Source organism: Eptatretus burgeri, chromosome 11, assembly GCF_056783735.1.
Source record: "Eptatretus burgeri isolate ZD-2024b chromosome 11, Ebu_testis_v1, whole genome shotgun sequence".
NCBI lineage: Eukaryota > Metazoa > Chordata > Myxini > Myxiniformes > Myxinidae > Eptatretus > Eptatretus burgeri.
The window spans coordinates 48,617,228-48,631,057 of record NC_140971.1 but is presented as its reverse complement, the minus strand read 5'-3'; the positions used below and the strand labels follow the sequence as shown (position 1 = coordinate 48,631,057).

General features: G+C 44.4%; 1 long non-coding RNA gene across 2 annotated transcripts in view; it reads right to left on the bottom strand.

Annotated features, from left to right (window-relative positions):
• LOC147017025 (uncharacterized) overlaps positions 1 to 13,830 on the bottom strand; it is an 87,462-nt gene that overhangs the window by 14,705 nt on the left and 58,927 nt on the right. For both annotated transcript variants that reach the window (XR_015049307.1, XR_015049306.1), the window contains 2 exons: positions 7,051 to 7,159; positions 496 to 572 (listed from right to left, as the gene is read on the bottom strand). This is a non-coding gene — a long non-coding RNA (uncharacterized LOC147017025). The remainder of the gene's footprint in view (positions 1 to 495; positions 573 to 7,050; positions 7,160 to 13,830) is intronic.

Genomic DNA, 13,830 nt, shown 5'->3' with positions numbered 1-13,830 from the left:
TCAAGTAAGGAAGCAGCACATAGCATGTCAACGTTTTGGTATGACTCGGCCAGGGTCACAATTGAACCTCTAACTTCCGAGAAGACGACTTATCAATTGTGCCATCGATGTAGGTTCTCTGCAATGATGCAAGTCTAATTCTCCTTCTTTCGTACGCAGCACAAGGCTGAAAGTAGCATCATTGGCTGGGGACATGGTCGTGCCGCTAATGCAGCACCCTCTGTCGGCTCGGGCATGAATTTGTAATTTGTTCAGGGTGCCGGTGATAGCTCACCTACTCTTCGCAAAGGACACAATGGGATATTTATGTACACCATCTCATGTCAGCAGATGGGAGTAATTGCATTTGTTCCAACCTTTCAATCTGAGACCTCCTGAACCAGCATTGTGGAGTTTTCAACTTCATCTGATTAGCAGGATATTTGAAATATATATTTTATTTGTCGTTTGGGCATTTAAAGGTAGTCATAAAATGCCAACTGAGGCAGAACTCACCATGAAGAATGTGCTCTCGGTTGGTCCTCAAGAGGAGGGACGTTGTCCTCATGCTGGAGTCACCACAATTCTTTGCTCTGTAGGTTGAGAGTGGGAATGCTTATAAGATGGAAATTATGCATAATTGTAATCACATCTTGTTGCGACTAAAAGGTTTCAAAAAACACTTTTCTTCCTTTGAACTTTGTGTGGGGCCTGGAATGAAAAGAGAAACTGCGAGGGAGGAAAACCCAAAAATGTGATGCCGAACCTGTCCCAGGTGTTTCGAGGAAAGTATAATCCACCTGCAAATTTAGTGCATTCATACATCTGAAAAAAAAAAAATCAATCGCGTTTGAACAAGAAATTCTCGGCTTCTCCTTTCAACATCTCATACGATTCCATTACATTGATTTTGAACTTGTTGGTCGCATACGGTGTTGCTAAAGCGCAAAGAAAAAAAACTGCGTGTTTACATGGGTTCGACTGCAAGTGACTGCACCTGGTGTGTTGTGATATGGTAAAATAAATAAATAAATAAGGGAAGCAATATCATTGTCGAAATTTTCCCTTCATCTACGAAATGCATGTTCTCAAAGCAGTGAATGCAACTGCAGTGAATTCTCCAGTAATTTCTGTGGAGGCAGACATGTCTTGCCTTTGTGTTCCCCTGATTGGCTTTTCAAGGAGCCAATTAAGGACCAACAACGAGAGAATGGATGGACATTGTGTCAGAGTGGTGACCTGTCCAGAATTGTGTCCAATAGCCAAGGAGACTGCTTACGCAGCACAAACGCTCTGTACAGAGTATGGTCACAATGGATGGATGGACAAGAGAAGACCCCACAAAAATTACTGGGAAATTGGGCTGCCAGGATAGCCCAGAGGTATGACGTTGAGCTGTCTAGCCTGGATTTGAATCCCCACCCAGCGACAAAATGTCATCTTAGTGTTTCTTCGGCAGGGTATTTCATCAATGTTGTGTGCTGTCCCTCGGTTGGACGTTAAACTGGGTGTCTTGTGTGCTAGTATTATATGGTGGACGTTGATGATCCCACGTTTGCCTTTGCAAAGAGTAAGTGAGCAATTAACTCAACTCAACTGGTACACTCAACAAATTCCATAGTACTGCTCCAACCTACAGGGGGCACTGCATAAGTGGCACAGCTGCGCTCCCAGCAAAAAGTACTACTTGCAGCCTTGTGATGCAAACGAAAGAAGAAGACTGATGAATTAATGTTGTATTTTCTGCCTTGAAACGGTCCTCTTTATTTTGTATCAGGTCAGGTCAGGTTTGGGAGCATGCACCAGAGCAGCGCGTCGCTGCATCCACTTTCCGCCGGTACTCCAGGGGCCTCCGTCTGGCCATCCCCCAGGCAAATGCTTGGCCCATCCCCATCTCCTTGAAATGCCAATCAACCTGCTGCAACCACGAGGCACGTGGTTGGCCCGTTGGCCTCCTCCACTCATGAGACTCCCTCGCTGAGAGAATCTGGTGAGCAGGATCAGCAGCAGGAAAACGAGCCACATGTCCATACAGCCGCAGCTGACACTCACGGACTAGGCAGGTAACAAATCTCATCTGAGTCTCTCTCAGCAACCGCTCGTTGGACACAAAGTCCGAACAGTGATAGCCAAGGATTCTCCGAAGAGACCTGGTACCAAAGGAATTAAGGCTGCGTCTTAGATCCCTGGTCAGTCCAAGTCTCACATACCTAGAGCAAGACTGGAAAGAAGCAGCAAGGACCTGAAGACTCAGACTTTCGTCTTCCTGCACAGGTACTGACAGTGCCACACCCCATGATCCAGTGAATCCATGACTTCCCAGGCCCGACCCAGACGTCTGTTGACCTCTGGCTCACAGCCAGCAGAGATATGAATATCACTGCCAAGGTAAGGGAATCTATCCACGACTTCAACATCCTCACCACAAACAGGCACAGACAGGACAGCAGCATCCAAGTTGTCATTGAAAGCCTGGATGTTAGTTTTGACCCAGGAAACCCAAAATCCCAGTGGCTCTGATTCCTCATTCAGCACCTTGAGGGCCCCCAAGGGATATCTGGAGTCTCCGCAAAGATGACTGCATCATCTGCGAAATCAAAGTCAGAGACATTCCCAAATGATGCACCACAGCTTGATCTCTCTGACATCCTCCCGAGAATCCAGTCCATACAAGTGCTGAAAAGTGTGGTGGCCAGTACACACCCCTGAATACCTCCAGTAACAACTAGAAATAAGTCAGAGATGGTACCACCACATATCACAGCACTCTCAATACCAGAGTAGAGTTCAGACATAAGATCTATCAGTTTTGGTGGCACCCCAAAAAGACCAAGAATCCTCCAGAGGGCATCCTGATTCATGGAATTGAACGCTTTACAGAGATTAACATAGGCTGCAAGCAGGCCCTGCCGAAACTCTAGTCTGTGTTCGGTGAGGAGCCGAAGAGCAAGGGTACGGTCAATCGTTGACCTCTTTGGTGTAAAGCCTGACTGCTCTGGAAGCTGGTGCTCAAGCAGATGGTGACGAACCCGATCAAGAATTATCCGAGCAAAGACCTTGCCCGGCATTGAGAGCATCGTCAACTCTCGGTAGTTGCTGCAATCTTGGCGATCACCCTTCCCTTTCCAGAGAGGGAAGACAAGGCCCCTCTTCCAATCAGTTGGGATGATGCCTGTGTTCCAGGCAGAGCACAAAACTGCATGCAACGACACGAGTGCAGCATTTCCACCAGCCTTGAGAAGTTCAGCATGGATATCACAGGAGCTTAAACCAATTTCAACCGGTTCACTGCATCCAGTGTTTCCACAAACGAAGGTGGACCACAGTTGATTGGAGAGTCAGCAATAGAGATTGTAACACCTCTGATGTCCAACTCAACAGCTGGTGGATCAGCATGGTACAACCACTCAAAGTAACCGGCTCAGCGGGCCTTCACTTCGGACTCCTCTGTCAAGAACCCACCACGATCACATGATCAGTGATCGTGGATTTAGGTAGTTGCACAGAAGACGATTGATTGTGAACCATTTCAGCAGTGCAGAAAACTTGTGGGGGGAGGGGGGTGGGAGGTGTGTTTGTGTGTGTGGGGGAGGGTGGGGGGACAAAGCACAGAAAGAGTAGAGGGAGACAGAAGACAGAGAGACCATCGACCTGTCTACAATGGGAAAGTGATTCGACCATAGACTCACCTTCAAGATTCCAGTAATTAATTATACGTCAGCCAAAGCCTGCATTAAGATTGCATTATGTGATCTTGCCAGCCAAAACTGCCACTGTCACTAACATGGATGCAAAAAAGCAGTTACCACATCTGCATCTTGACCTGCCTCTCGATGGAGGCAAACACTCAACAAAAGAGAAAACGAAGTTATTATTTTAAAACCTGGGAAAGACAACATGTGATCATCATCAAAATTTTCACTTTGTTTATCCTCTGTCTCCTATCTCTCTTATCTCTCCATATGTCCTATCTCCCAATTATGTGTACTAGTACGTGGCCATACGTGAAACCCCCCCAAAAAAACCAAACATATTATTACTTTCAAACAACCACATAGGCCTTTCCTTCGCTCTCATAAACGACGACTGGATTGGGGCATTGTGTTTATCTATAAATGCACATAAGAAATCGAGAAATTATTACAATTCACAAAGTCATCACTATCCGGAAGCCCGTACGTTCTAACCCGTAATGGGGAATGCGGCTGAGGTTCCCTCCCCCATCGGCCACGCCCACGCAGCAACGTGTCTTGTCATTGGTTGGTAAATAAATGGCCATAACTTGGGAAGCACTTGTCCGATTAATATCAAACCTTGAAAAGGCACATCCTCAGGTCCCCAGCAATATAACTGGCAAGTTTCAATTAGATCGGACGAGCGGTTATCGAGAAACAGCGGTCACACACACACACACACACACACACGCACACACACAGACAGACACACACACACACACACACCTCCACACAGATACACCTGCACACGCACACACACACACACGCAGACACACACACAGCCACACACAGCCACACACACACACAGCCACACACACACACACACAGCCACACACACACACACACACACACACACACACACACACACACACACACACACACACACACCTCTCGGAATTTTGTCCTCTGGTAAAGTTTGACGAAGATAGCTGAAAGCGTTTGCAAATTATCATGCTCACAAACAAACAACAAACAAACGAGACAGACCACCAACATATGATAAAAATTTTCTAATTTTGTCACAACAAACAGTCAGGGTCCACCTTCAACGGTGGAGGTAAAACAACAACATAAAAAAAAAAGATGTGACTAGTGTGATGTAAACAAGTTTGAATGTAAAATGTATGCCTCATGCATATTCATGCTCTGCCCATGTGTTGCATCATCTCCGCTAGGAGGGGCGAGTGGTTGCCAGTCTTCCCGGTCTGGCGGAACGATGATTGTGTGTGGAGAAGGCACGGTTTTTACCGTCGCACTTGGTGTTTTAAAATAAGGTAAAACTGATTTGCTACCTGGAGCATTCTTTCCTAAAATAATCGAATGTTTTGAAATATCATGCTGTATATCGTTTTTCAATGTATCTCTCAATAGTGAAGAATCACTAATAAAATAAATTAATATTCTCGTATCCAGATCCAGATCTTCACCAAAATCTAATCATTTCATCCTTGACACACACACACACACACACACACACACACACACACACACACACACACACACACACACACACACACACACACACACACACAACCTGTCCACCAAGTTTCGTCCAAATCCGTCCACAACTTTTGGAGATATCGTGATATGTATCATTTTTAGCCCTATCTCTCAATGGTGAATAATCACTGAAAAAAATTATCAGATCAAAAAATTGAATCAATTCTTCCTTGTCACACACCCGATCCGTCCACCTAGTTTCATATGAATACATCCACAACTTTTTGAGATATCCTGTTCACAGGTACACAGACAAACAGACAGCCAACCCAGTCAAGGGTGAAAACATAACCTCCATCTACCTTCAGCGGCGGAGGTAAAACAAGGAAAACTAGAATAATTTTACTGCGCGCAGTCGACGGGTATGCCTCCCCTCTCCCGCACAAACACTTGAGTATTGACATATTTGATCCTTGACCTTTATCATATCTGGCCCAAAATCTAATCAGTTAATTGCCCTGTCTAACTTTACCTTTGTACCAAGTTTGATGAAATTCTGTCCAATATTTCTTGAGTTTGGGCGTAAACAGTAAAATTTCAGAGTTTGACCGTGACCTTTGACCCTTGACCTTTATCACATCTGGCCCAAAATCTAATCACTTAATTGCCCTGTCTTACTTTACCTTAATACCAAGTTTGATGAAATTCTACAATTTGCTTCTTGAGTTATCGTGTAAACGAAAATCCGGACGGACGGACAACTCGGAAACATAATGCCTCCGGCACTCTTGGTGCGGAGGAATAAAAAAAAAAATAAAAACCTGACCAGACAAATCAGGAAATGTCTTTGAACACTTTGAAACACTTGGTGTTTGTACGTAGCAGATACAAATAAAAAGTTCGCGACGCACAACTCCCAACTTACATGGTGGCAATGATCATGATACATTTACTCCCCATTGAAAAGGTTACGTTTGTCGGAACTTAGCAAACATTTCGCAAAACTAAACGAGGAGATTGCTGCATAAAAAAGGTCTTGTGACTCGTGTGACAATTCGTTTGACATGAAGGGTTGTTAAATCCCTCTGTAGGCCGGTGACACGAGGACATTGCTCAGTCGTTGGAACTCCCTTCCCACCAACAATCACAAGTTACCTTTAGCCTCAAAGGGGAATATTAACGGATAATCGATTGCCTTCATCGGCAGGTTGAACTGCATGGGCTAATTATTTGGCACTTTGGCATGCGACGAGTCAACATTAGTGCGGCTGGTCATTGTTCACCGGCAGCAAGAGATGATGGGTTGGAAGAAGGGCAGGATGGCTATGATGGGAAAAGAGGGGAAGAGCCAAAATGTGCATGATCACAGCCATAGCCTTATCTTCACCAATTTAATGGTCACGGGACAGTCTGGCAGATGTTACATATTCATGGGATGAACACGACAAAGGTGCTGGAATAAAGAGAACAAATAATTTTCGACAACATCGAGGCTCATGCAAGAGCAAGATGACAGAGGGCTCCAAAACCGTGGATTCAAATCCGTAGTTCCACATTTCGAGCATGACACGTACAGATGACATGCAGCAACCCAGGATTGTGTACTTTCTTGAAGAGGAATTCAAACAAAGCAGTCTAAAAAAAATTAACGGTACTTGGCGGAGCACACACCTCCGCCAGGCTGAATACTTTACATTTTGTATGCCACTGATAGGTCGGATCTGAATCTGGACCTTAACCAAAATCGAATCGGCTTGTTCTTGTCACCTACTCAACTCATCCACCTAGTTTTGTTATAACCTGTCCGCAACGTTTTGATATATCATGCTATACATTATTTTAGCCCCATCTCTCAATGGTGAAGAATCACTTGAAAAATTAATTAAAAGTCTCATACTGGGATCTGCTTTCGGATCTTCACCAAAATCGAATCATTTCATCCTTGTCACACACCGAACGTGTCCACCAAGTTTTTCCCGAATCCGTCCACAGCCTGGTGAGATATCCTGCTCGCAGACAGGTAAACAGGTGTGAATGCATAACATCCATGCACCTTCAGTGACAGATGAGCAAGACCTTTGCAGAGGTAATAAAACTAGTCTAATAATATATTTTTTTATAAAGCATTGCAGTGAAGTCTGATCCAAATAATTTTAAAACAATATATGTATTTGTATATTGTTATCAGTAAAAAATAGTGTGGTAGATAAAAACATTAGAAAGGAAATAACTTGCACCAAAACTTTAACATTTTCACGCTCACGCTCACGCCGGGGGTATCGCTATAGCTTTCTGTTGAGAGGCGAGCTAAAAATCAAAAAAAAAATCATTATGGACAACCTTGTGGAAAAAAAAAACGTCATGTGCAGAGTCTTTAAACATTTCTTGAATCAGATGCAACATTGCACAAACATCCTGAAGGGTCTTCAATAGTTTGGTTGCCTTTGGATGGCTGTCGACCCCTGTGGGCGGAATATTAACTGTTACTCTCACGACCACCTTGTACTATCCCACCATATGTGTTATTCATATTTTTAACATGAGGAAACATTAACATATAGAACATATAGTTTGCGCCATAATAACCCCGGTAGAATACAGTGCATGAGAAACCAAAGAATACTTCACTGTGATACAAAAATATTCTATTATTAGTTACATGAAACTTTCAGTAGGTTTTGCATTTTCTCTTTTTGAACAAACGTTTTTTTGTTTGTGATCATATTCAGCCATTTTCTCTTGGAAGCCACGAGGGGTGTCAAATACAGGTGTATCACAATAACAGATGAAACATGTTGAGAATATAATGACGTCATTATCCGTCCACAGGTGGAGGAGTTGCTCTCTTCATCAAAGACTCCATTCCTCACTCTCCATGCACTGCCCTCACTCCCCCACACCCCCAGAAATACCTCTGGCTACGGCTTCCTCTTCACTCCCATCTCATGTATATATGTGTACTGTACCGTCCACCAAACAGTCATGACTCCATTTACACCTCACTATCCAAAACATGGACCAACTTCAATCTTCTCATCCAAACTCTCTCTTCCTCTTATGTGGTGATTTCAGTTGTCATCATGACAGTTGGCTAGGTGTGGGTACCTCTTTCACCTGTCATGACATTTCAGCAAAAGCTTTCTGCGACTCATTGGGACTGACTCAATCAGTCAACTTCCCGACCCGGATCTCAACCAATGGTACTCTATCTCTTCTGATCTGATTTTGACAAATTTCCCTGAAAACATCTGCTGTTCTTCCTCTGCTCCAATCGGTTCTTCTGACCACGTCCTTGTCAAAGTTTACATCTCTCTGGCTGTTATCAGAGAACCACCTCACCGCCGTCAAGACTGGCATTTCACTCAAGCCGACTGGCAGGGTCTCCCACCAGCCATCAAACTTCAAGACTGGTCTCCCTTCGCTACTTTCTCCAACATCAACTCATCCTGGGAATTCTTTCAAAGAAACTTGCTCTCCCTCATGCACAGATTTATCCCCTCTTGTCTTCAGTTGTCCTACCCTTCATCGCGCCCATGGTTCACTGAAGCTTGTGGTGAGGCAGTTGTCCTGAAACAACTTGCCTTTGCTTCATGGAAAGCAAACCCAACTAACGGCAATCTCAGTTCCTTCCATAAAGCTCAGAACAAGTGTGTATCTACCCTCAGGAGAGCCAGAAAACAACATCTTTCTCATCTCAAGTCTGAACTCTCAAACCTCTCTCCCTCCTCCAAATCCTGGTGGCATCTAGTCAAATCTGTTTCTGGTGTATGTTCCCCCTCCAGCCCCTCCCTTACCTCAAATGGCCACACTGCTGAAACCGCACGTGTGAAGGCTGAATGTCAAAACTCGGTGTTTGCATCAAAGTCTTGTGGCTGAAACCCATCGCTTTCTCTCCCCACCTTACCCAGTCACACCTAACTGTCCCTGGACTCTGTGTCCTTTTCTCCTGACAAGGTGGAGAGCTTGCTGTCAAACCTCAACTCAGATTCTTCAACCGGTCGACACGGCATCAGCCCACATGTCCTAAAAACCTGCTCCTCTGGTCTTGCTCACCATCTCTCTGTTCTATTCACCCTCTCATTTGCTCAAGGTCATCTGTCATCTGCTTGGAAATCAGCAAACATTACTGACCTGAACAAAAAAGGTGCAAAAACAGATCCCTGCAAATCCAGACCAATCAGCCTTCACCGAATCATCAGTATGGTTATGGAATCAATCATCGCTTCAGACATTCAATCCTGGCTCTTCTCAAATGGCTTGATTTCCAATCATCAATTTGGTTTCAGACCAGGTCACTCTCCCCTGGATATGCTGCTTCTGCTCTCCCGACAATGGATGGAGGTACTCAATGCCGGACATTAAATCAGAGCCATATCCCTCGACATATCGCGTGCTTTTGACATGGGCTAGCACCCTGCCCTGCTCACCAAACTCTCTTCCTATGGTATCCAAGGCCATCTCCACTCATGGCTCGCTGACTTCCTCACCTGTTGCAGCCAACGTGTGGCCCTAAATGGAGTTCTTTCATCCCATCTTCCTGTCCAGGCTGGAGTTCCTCAAGGTAGCGTTCTCGGCACTGTTCTTTTTTTGGTTTTCATTAATGATCTTTCCAACTCTCTGGGAAATCCTCTTTATTTCTTTGCTGATGACTGCACCCTCTGCTGTACCATTGTCATCCCTCAGACCAGCAAGCAGTAGCTTCTTCGCTCACTGCAGATCTGGGTAAAAGCAAAAACTGGTCCAACACGTGGAACATGTCTTTCAATCCAGACAAATCTCACACTCTCACTATGTCTCTCTGAAATGACCATTTGTAAAGCCCCCCCATCCACTTTCTCAACAATCCTCTGGAAGAAGTCCTTTCTTTCAAGCTTCTGGGTCTCACTATCTGCCATAATCTTTCCTGGGAAAGCCACATTTCCAACCTGGCCTCCAAAGGCAGTCGCCGACTGGAAATCCTCCGTCGTGCAAAGTCCTTCCTCGACCCACCTCTGAGCTCCTGACCACATACAAAGCTTTAGTCCGCAGCCTGATGGAGTACTGCTCTCCCTTCTGGGCTGGTGCTCCTGCCTCCCACATTTCTCGGCTTCAAACGGTGGAAACCAAGGCATTTCAGATCATTGGTATCTCCCACGATGAGGCTGAGTCTTTGGGCCACTTACTCTATCACCGTAGGAAAGTTGGTGGTCTTTCTATTTTCTACCGTCCCCTCTCGGGTCTCACCCCCCCCCCCCAACCGGTCGATCTGGAATTTGTCCCCACCATATTTCCTTCTGGTAAAACTACCAAAATCACGAATCACTGCTCACCTTCACTCTTTCATTCCTCTTTTTCCCATCTTTGGAATAAACTCCCTCACTCTATTCAATCCCATTCTTCCCTCCAGGCCTTCAAAACAGCTGTTTACCCCCATCCAAAACCTCGATGTTTTCTACCTCCATTAATCCACTCCAAGCCCACTTCCTTCAATTCCCCTGCTTTCCTTCCTGAAAGTCCCTGTAATGTCCATCTTGTATACCCCATGTTCCCCGCCCCACTCCTCTCCCTTCCACAGATCTCCTAATGTCTCTGTTCCCCACTGTTTTTCCTTCCCAGGCCCCCCTTTTGCCTCCTTGCTAGCCTCCAGCCACCTTGCTGTGTGTTGTGTGTTTGCTCTCATATGAGCCTTGACAAGTAGTACAAAAAAACGGCTGTTAATTATCTTCAAAAGGGGTGTTTTAATTAACCCAAACATCCAAATTTTCACTCATGCACTTCCTTGAAGTTCCCTTTGTATACACGCAACATTTGGGGCCACTATGTTTCATGGTTTTGGAGCTGTGGAGGAGACAGACTGAATGATGGACTAACCGACTGAATGACTGACACACAACTGACATTTACTATTATAGATGTGTACACTGCTTCCTTCATAGTCCCAGATTGTCTCACCTGCTTTGGGGTTGGCTCGAGAGTGTTTTTTTCTCCATGTCTTTGAAACACTCACTGGCCAGGCCTGACGTTTGACTCGAGGTGGGAAGAATTTGGGATTTGGCTGGGGTGCCGGTGATAAATCTCCTATACCCTTCATAAAAGACACTATGGGATCACTAAACGTCCACCAACGAAGGCTAGCAGATGGGACACTCAGCTTTAGTGCCATCAAAATTCTTGGCATACTCTGTGATGCAACTCACTGCCGATGAAGCACCAATCCAACAATTTATTGTCAAGTTCAGAATCGAATTCAGACTAGATAATTCCACAACTCCAAGGTGTCTCGATTTCTGTGTTCGTGCGTGCGTGTGTTCGCAAACATATCTCGGACCTGCATGAACCAATTTTATTCTTACCTGGCACAAACACAAAATATAATGGTATATATATATATATATATATATATATATATATATATATATATATATATATATATATATATATATATATATATATATATACATGTCATTTTTTTTTGGCCGTAAGATCCAAGTTGGCCGACTGGCGGGCATTTTAGTTGTTAAAAAAATCCCAATGTCGAACACGTAGTCAACCATTTCTCGGAAATGCTTTTACCAATCTTGTTCAAACTTGGCAGACAGACAAGGAATGATGGCTTACATAAGTACGTCGTTTTGTGTCGATATCAGATCCAAGATGGCTGACTGGTGGCCATTTTAGGTGTAAAAAAACCTGATGTTGAACACGTCCTCAACCATTTCTCAGACATGCATTTACCGATGTTGCTTGAACATGGCAAACTGATAGTGAATGACAGCTTACATAAGCACGTCATTGTTTGTCGAGATCAGATTCAAGATGGCCGACTGGTGGCGATTTCTTTTTTACTTAAATGTGTCCCCAACTATTTCTCACACATGCATCGTCTGATTTTGTTCAAACTTGGAACAAGCACAGTACACGATGGCATAGCACGTGAGCCTCACTTTATTTTGTGATCTGATCGAATATGGCCGACTGGTCGCCATTTTAGTTGTACATAAATATGGGTTCGTTCTTTAACTCCATACAGCAAAATTACTGAAACAATGGTGGCTATGACATTTTGCCTTTTTTACTTGTTATTATTGTTATTATTTTTATAAAATATTTTTTATACATGCTCTAGGTGAGTGGAAGAGCTGTGACACAGAACAAATCAGAAGGCAACATAACAAAGGGAACAGCAGGAGAAAGGGGGAACACCTACAGCGGGGCAAATCGAGAAATTAGATGGAGATGGACAAACAAGGGATGCAAGGAACGATGAGTGGTAAAGGAGAATACAAATAGTGGACAAAATGAATTCATAAGGAAAATTTTGGGGAGGGGTGCAGGGCTGTTTAACAGGTGTAGAAAAGATCATGATATTGGATGGGGGATGACTTGAGATGATGGTGAAAAGCTGTTTTGAAGACCTGGAGGAAGAATGAGATTGAATAGAGTATGGAAGGTGGTTCCACAGGCAGGAAAAAAGAGAAATAAATGAGTGGTGGTGAGCAGTGGTCCTGGATTTAGGCAGTTTCACAAGGAGGGGGTTGCTGTCCTGCAGATGTATGGGGGGGGGGTCATTCAAAGCACAGAGAGGTCATTCAATTCTGTGGTCATTCAAAGCACAGAGAGGGCAGAGGATGCAAGTCCAGAAATGAGGCAGAAAAAGACACAGAGACACCAACCTGTTGACGATGGCGATGTGATAGGCCCATAGACTCAGCTTCATCATGCGAGATTTCAATGATATTGAAAGCCTTTGTTTCCATGGCGCCAAGCTGAGAACGATGTGAGGCAGGTCTGGGCAGAGCATTACTCCATCAAGCTGCAGATGAAAGCCTTGTAGATTGGCAGGAGCTTAGATGTGCCAAGGAATGACTTTGCATGATGGAGGATGCCCAGTCAGCATCTGGCTTTGGAGGCCAATTTTGAAATGTGGCTTGCCCAAGAGTGAGACCCAATAGTTTGAGTGACTGATCCAGAGAAAGAGAAAGAGAAAGAGAAAGAGAAAGAGAAAGAGAAAGAGAAAGAGAAAGAGAAAGAGAAAGAGAAAGAGAAAGAGAAAGAGAGAGAGAAAGAGAGAGAGAGAGAGAGAGAGAGAGAGAGAGAGAGAGAGAGAGAGAGAGAGAGAGAGAGAGAGAGAGAGAGAGAGAGAGAGAGAGAGAGATATATATATATATATATATATATATATATATATATATATATATATATATATATATATCAACATTGAAAGACATATTCCAAGTGTTTAACCAGACTGTGATTTTGTCAAGGCCTGAGGAGAGGGAAGAGCTGCTACCTGTCTGTCAGAAGGATGAGAGATGTCATGGCAGAGAGTGGAATCATCAGAAAAGAGAACCAGGACAAATGTGTCCAAGAGCCGCATCCTAAAGGTTTTGGCTTCACCAGAAGAAGAACAACAACAAGAAGAACAACGTGGAGCTCTCTTTGAGCCAGCGTTCGCAACGCGACGCGGCTAAAAAGATAATTTTCGAGGGAGTCAGTGAGGTCATTGATTAGGAATAACATGGGGTCAAGAATACTGCCTTGTGGTACTCCAGCCTTGATAGGTACAGGAGATGAAAGGGTTCCACTGAGGGCCAGACAATAGCTATGAGAGTGGAGGAAGTCAATAATCCAAGAGTGGAGTTGGCCTTGGGTTCTATAGGCAGACAGTTTGGAGAGCAAGGCAGGATGCCAGACTGTC